We start from the raw sequence: 7,164 nt of genomic DNA, 5'->3' as shown, positions 1-7,164 counted from the left end.
TATCGTCTTCTTATTTATTCATACTTAAAAATTTCCACCTTCTCCCGTCCTCCCATTTTCCTCCCCCTTTCCCCCTCCCCCTCCCTCTCCAGTCCAAAGAGCAATCAGGGTTCCCTGCCATGTGGGAAGTCCAAGGTCCCTCCCCCTCCATTCAGGTCTAGGAAGGTGAGCATCCAAACAGACTAGGCTCCCACAAAGCCAGTACATGCAGTAAGGATCAAAACCCAGTGCCATTGTCATTGGCTTCTCAGTCAACCCTCCTTGTCTGACAAGTTCAGAGAGTCTGGTTTGATCACATGCTCCATCAGTCCCAGTCCAGCTTGCTTTGGTGAGCTCCCATTAAATCAGCCCCACCGTGTCAGTGGTTGGGCGCACCCCTCGTGGTTTTTAGGGTTGGCAAGAGACTTGACTCTAGAGGTGTACCCAGGTGTCCATGGAGATGTCGCCAGCTAGATCCTAGGGCAGCTGAGGTGAGGGAGCCTGAAATGGCCCTGTCCTATAGCCAAACTGATGAATTATCTTGCATATCACCATAGAATCTTCATCTGCCAATGGATGAAGCTAGAGATAGAGACCCATATTGGAGCACTGGACTGAGCTCCCAAGGTCCAAATGAGGAGCAGAAGGAGGGAGGACATGAGCAAGGAAGTCAAGACCGCTAGGAGTGCGCCCAGCCAATAAATTCTTAACATGAGTTTATGAGGAAATCTTGCTTAAAAACAGAACCATCAGTGGGTAAAAAAGGCAACTATCATTTTTGTCTAATTATCAATATTCTAAAATGTAGTAATACTATGAACTTGAATTTTATCAGAATTGTTGGACATAAAGAATATAAAGAGAGCAGACACTGAGAATAAAATGAAGGAAGATCCAGAGATATTAAATCCATGAAAATTATCTGAAAGATGAAAAACAAAACATGGTACCATACAATATTGATTGGTTTGGTTTTTTGAAGACTTTTTAAATCAATAAATGGCCCTCAATAATCATTTGAGTTCACTAGTTCTCTCTATAAACTTAAGAGACACGACCTTGGGATAATTCATAAATGAAGATATCACACAAATATCTCTCAAACATTTTAAAGCACAAAGGCACGCATGATTGTATACACACACACAGAGAACTAGTCCTTCATGAGAATCTAAATATAATCCTATTTTTCCTTGTTTTCTATAGAAATTCTCAATGCAGTACATTTTTTTCCTATCTTTTTTTGTAACTGTTATGGAACAATGTATTATTGTAAGTAAAATACCTCTACTTACAGAATTTATTGACTCATAGAACTTTTCTCTTTTCTCTTTTTAATAGTGTAATGTGCACATTACTCTATATATTATAGCTGCATATCTCACACAGTTATGGTTTTACTTCAAAATAATTATTTTTCTCAAATATATGAAATTAAGATAATGTGAAATATACCCAAAGATTAAGGCATGTCTTTTCTAAGTGAAGATTATATTTATTGATATTCTAATGTTGACAGTACATGGCTTTCAAAAAGCAACTTATTTATGGTGCCTATATAATGATGTAGACCTCTGAATCACATCAGGTAGGAAACAAAAGTGAATACATAGCCTTAAGTCTCTACAAAGTTTACATGAACAATTTGCCATGGAATCCAGTACTATAAGGTAATTTTGTAGTATTAAGAACTCAGTGATAGCTCTTCCTTCATATAACTCTATTTGGCTACAAGTATTAAAACTTTTCTATGATCAAAGTACAGGGGATTCAGAGTATAAGGTTAGGTCTGATGCTATGAATGAAATGTGTGTGACTAACTATTCCTTCCTTGATGTGAAATTCAGCTCTGTGTATTCAGCACATTAGTGTTTACTTGAGATGGGTGACAGATGTATTAGAAAGAGCACAAGGCTTGTGATTGAAATCTTGCGTCCAATTCTCAAAGCTCAGAGATCTTCAGCAAGTTTTTCAATTGCTCTGAGCCTCGGGTACTTAAGGGAAAATTCTCAATCTCAAAATGTAAATGTATGAGTATGTGTTGTGTGGCTAGCATAATTGAATAATCTAAACAAGTTGACTGGCAAAGTCTACCAAATAAATGTCAGTAGTTCTCCATTTCTCTTAGGTTGATAGCACAAAAATATATTTAAAGCAATATAATATTCTAAAAGCACACATAAAAATTATAATATGAGGCCGGGCGGTGGTGGCGCATGCCTTTAATCCCAGCACTTGGGAGGCAGAGGCAGGTGGATCTCTGTGAGTTCGAGACCAGCCTGGTCTACAGAGCTAGTTCCAGGACAGGCTCCAAAGCCACAGAGAAACCCTGTCTGGAAAAACCAAAAAAAAAAAAAAATTATAATATGATAGCAAGAAGACCTAGACAATTGAAATGAAGATACAAACTTTTGTATGCCTACTTTAATAAGCAATTATACTGAAATTTGGAAGAACTGTTATTTATCAAAATTCTTCAAAAGAAAACTATAAAAGCAAAAATGATTTGGAAACAGTATTTCTAAAATCTACAAGCCCTCAAATCTTTGTATTATCAGTCATTTTGTTCTAAATTCATATATTTAATTTCAGAACATAAGTATCTTCAGAATAAACATGTGTGTTTCATCCATATGCATGATGGTTATGTGTATACATGGCAGAATAGACAGGCAGTATATATGTGTGTTGCATATATTTTTGTGTACAAGTGTATGCATCTGTGAATGTATGGAGCAATAGGAAAGCAAATCCCTGTGTATGTCTGTAAGCATATTCCCAAAGTGTACTAAGAGAAAAAACTCATCCTAAAAACTTGTCCCATCATCAAAGGTGTTGGAAGGAAAGAAAGTAAAAGGTTAGAGCTATCTCAACTCCAGAATTTCCCTTTCTTTCACAGAATGCTGCTTTTGCTGGTACTGATCTGAGTCATCTTGAATTCCACCCTAAAATGGAAGTGATCACCTAAGACTGTAAGCCCAAATAAATCACCACTTATTAGGCTACTTCCTGTCAGGTATTTGGATGAAGTAACAAAAAAGGAATGATACAGAAAATTAGTACTGGAAATAGAACTATTGCTTATATACACCTATCCATGTTTAATGTCAACGAATTTGAAGCCATGGAATAACAACCCTAGAAAACTTTAATCACACATTAATGGGCAACTCTGATAGTAAATCAAAAGATTATAATTTGAAGAAAAATCAGCAAAAATGACAGTGTTTATGAAGAAGGACGTATGTTAGCATACATCTGTGGACTTGGTACTTGGCAGGCAGAGGCAGGTGGGTCATATATAGTGGGTTCACATGATACCATGTCTAAATAACTAACACTCTGATAGTAAGTTTTAGGGGATAACAGGAGCTCTATAGGAATGGGAGCTCATTGATTATGTATTCTGACATTTAAAGAAAGCTAACTGAATTCTGCCTGTGTATTGTATTTGAGCAAGGTGGGTTAAAAAATAGTAGGTTAAGGTGATAGTTGGAAGAAATCGCAAGATATCTGACAATACCATATTCCAGTTGTGGCACAGTTTTTGTATACTGTCTTTACTTAGGTTTGAAGTCAAAGTGACTCAGAGGAAAAGCAGAAACTTATAAAGATGTAGTTTGGCAAGGAAAGGAGTTGGGAAAATGTCCCTATTATCTTTAAAAAATTTCAACATTTTGAAAGACTACATCATTCCAAGTCTTGTGTGATACAGCTTTCAATGTCTTACCACATAGCTTCAATAAAAACAAAATCAAGTTACCTTCTCCCTATACACAATGATGGAATGAAATTCTCATTTCACATGGGAATAATGGGAACACAGAAAGGAATAATTGCACCATAAGAAGACTGAAGTCCACAAAGAATATTCTGAAGCTTCATGTCCAACATGTTGGTCTCATGATGGAATCATTTGAGCTCCAAACAGCTTAAGAAGGCTTATCTTCTATACCTGTCACATGAAACAAAATAGCCCTCCATCAGGTCTGGTCAACTCTGTATGCACTCTTTCTCAGTGATGCCTGGTGGATCTGGAAATTTCAACATCCTGGTGTCTTTCTTGGTAATTGGGCAGTATCTTCACAACTTCCAACATTGCCCTCTCAGGGTCTCCTTGCAGAGACTTACCTACTTGCCTCAGAAGTTCTCTGGAACCAAAATTCAATACTCCAAGTTTCCTTTAATCTTACATTGTTTAGTCTCAAAAAACATGAATTGCTCAATCTTACATTGTTTATCACTACAAAACATGAACTGTGTAGATGATGCCACCAAATTCTGCTATAAACTTTGGATGGAGTCTGACTACAATAGACCACAGCTGTATCAGCATCTGTGTTCTGATCTTGGGGAAACACCTCCTTCTACAGCTATTTTGGGTAAGAATGGATTCTTTTCAATATCTTTCTCAGTATAGTTTCTCTTTTGATATGAATTATCATTTTCATGATTTGTCATCTTTGGTTTGTGGAGTCTTGCTTTCTGAGCAGTGCTCCTACTGTCCTAGTGAAAAGAAGTTTCTTTTCTTTAATATAAAGACTTCACTATAAGGATCATCACCTCCTTTTCTTTTTTTAATTTATTTAGTTATTAAAGATTTCTGTCTCTTCCCTGCCACCGCCTCCCATTTCCCTCCCCCTCTCCCAATCAAGTCCCCCTCCCTCATCAGCCCAAAGAGCAATCAGGGTTCCCTGCCCTGTGGGAATTCCAAGGGACTCCCACCTCCATCCAGGTCTAGTAAGGTGAGCATCCAAACTGCCAAGGCTCCCACAAAGCCAGTAAGTGCAGTAGGATCAGAAACCCATTGCCATTGTTCTTGAGTTCTCAGTAGTCCTCATTGTCTGCTATGTTCAGCGAGTCTGGTTTAATCCCAGGCTTTTTCAGACCCAGGCCAGCTGGCCTTGGTGAGTTCCCAATAGAACATCACCTCCTTTTCAAAAACTGCTTTGTACTCAAAAGGTGTTTGTGTGTGTGTGTGTGTTATGCTCCCTCACAAGTAATTACAAAGATAGTGAGCCTTTTGGACCATTTCCTCTTACTGAAATGACTGCGCTAGCCATCCACAAGGTGTACAAGATCTTGAGAAAAATCAGGAGCACCCAAAGCATCAGAAAGAACAATTCATAGGTTCTAGCATACATAAGAAAGAAGGAAGATAATAATTAAAAAAAAAAACCAGTTATACTTTTCTGAGTTAGGACTCAAAGGCATGTAGACCTAGCAGAACCTCATAATAGTTTGTATGAATGGCACTAGAAGGCAGAAATTCTGGGAAGAAAAAATACATTTTCTCATTAAAAGACTTCCTACTTCTTTTGCATATTATAAAGCAAGTCTACTCATTTGGCTGGCATCTCCTCTGACTCTGTGCTTCTTCAACCCAAAAATCTCCCTGTTTCAGATTGTCTCTTCCAATCTCTTCCTGTCCTGCTATCAGCCTATCAGCATTTTTTTTTTTTTTTTGGTTTTTGTAGACTAGGTTTCTCTATGTAGTTTTGGAGTCTGTACTGGAACTTGCTTTGTAGACTAGGCTGGCTCAAACCTACAGAGATTTGCCTGCCTCTGCCTCCTGAGTGCTGAGTTTAAAAGCATGTACTACCACCACCTGGTTCAGCCTATCCGCTTTTTATTAACAAGGAAAGCAATATATTTGTAGTGTACAAAGATTGTTACACAGTGTGGAGCTTTCCTGTGGTAACAGGGCTCATGAAATTAATTTTTCTTCTCATAATGATGTATGATAATCTTACCCTCTCTAGGTGCTGGATATGGAATTACAGGATTTTGGTGTTTGCACTGCTGTGACTCAGTATTAGTTCCATCGTTTGGGAATGAGATGAAATTTTTGCATGCATGCCCTTGCATATTTGCAGTACATAAGTTGTTATTATTGTTGTTATTGCTGCTGTTGTTAACACTTAAACGTTGAAGGACCCCACAGGTGAAGAGATTTCCTTGATTCTATGAACAAAACTTGAAGTTTTCAACAGAGTTGAGACAGTTAAAGACCTGAGAAACAAAGTTTGTGGAGGCCCAAAAATGTGAGCATAATTCCACGTTGTCTGAAGGTTAGAAAGTTTGAGGTTGCTCAAAATTGTTGACAAGTAAGGCTACACAGCCTGACCTAGCGTGTGGTCACTTGTCACTTTTGACATTAAGAAGTCCCATATAGGTAGATTATCTCTGCCCTGACCAATGGTCAGGAAATTCAAGCATACTTTTGTGCCTTCTTTTGACAGAGATCCGCCTGCCTCTGCCTCCCAAGTGCTGGGATTAAAGGCGTGCGCCACCACCGCCCGGCTTGTGCCTTCTTTTGAAATAGGAAGTTTGATCTTACAAGTGGTTCCTTATGGATAATTGATCTAGGATGGGTTCACTGCCTCCACAACAGAATGTTAATGACTTGATATCTCAAAGTATTAAAGCAAGTAACTGTTCTAGTTGTCCTTTGTTTCATGTTAAAGCAGTCCTTTGTCTTCTTCCCTCTGTGGTATTGGTGTATAAAAGTGTAGGAAAAATTAAACGTGGGGCATTTCAGTATTCACTGGAACGCCCTCCTGATACTATCCTGTTTTCTGTTTTATTATTTTCCTTCATGTATCTCCTCTTTACTATTTTTTTCTGATTCTCATGCCCCTATATTTGCAAGTGGCATTTTTGTCAAAGCTAGTCTCTGACAAAAGTTGAACTGTATATATTTTGTACTGTGAACTAGTTATGAGCTCATGGGTAATAGTGGTGGAATGTTATGTTTTATTACACTAAATTGTATGGGGACTAAATTGACATGGGCTTCAGAGTGATAGTTAATCTACATTGTCAAAATGGTTGGTTTTAAGAAGTATTCGATGATTAATGAATCTCATCTCTGTGTGTGTTTGTGAAGGTATTTCCAAAGACTCTTAGTAGAGGGGGAAAAGGCACAGCATGGATGTTGGAAACATAATCTTGTTGTCTGGGTTTTTTTATGAAAACTAGGGTCAAGGCTTAGCAGTTAAATTCATTTGTTGCCCAGCTACATAACCTGAGTTTGGTGCCAGGAACCCACATGGTAGAAGAAGAGTAATGACTGCTAAACATTGAGTTCCATATGCGCACAAGCCTGACTTCTTAAAAATATGAGAGAACAGAAGAGAGGAAGTAATATGGGGAGGAGAAACTATCAATAAAGGCCTTCAAAAA

The sequence above is a fragment of the Microtus ochrogaster genome, linkage group LG4 (assembly GCF_000317375.1).
Source record: "Microtus ochrogaster isolate Prairie Vole_2 linkage group LG4, MicOch1.0, whole genome shotgun sequence".
Classification (NCBI taxonomy): Eukaryota; Metazoa; Chordata; class Mammalia; order Rodentia; family Cricetidae; genus Microtus; species Microtus ochrogaster.
This window is presented reverse-complemented; position numbering follows the sequence as displayed.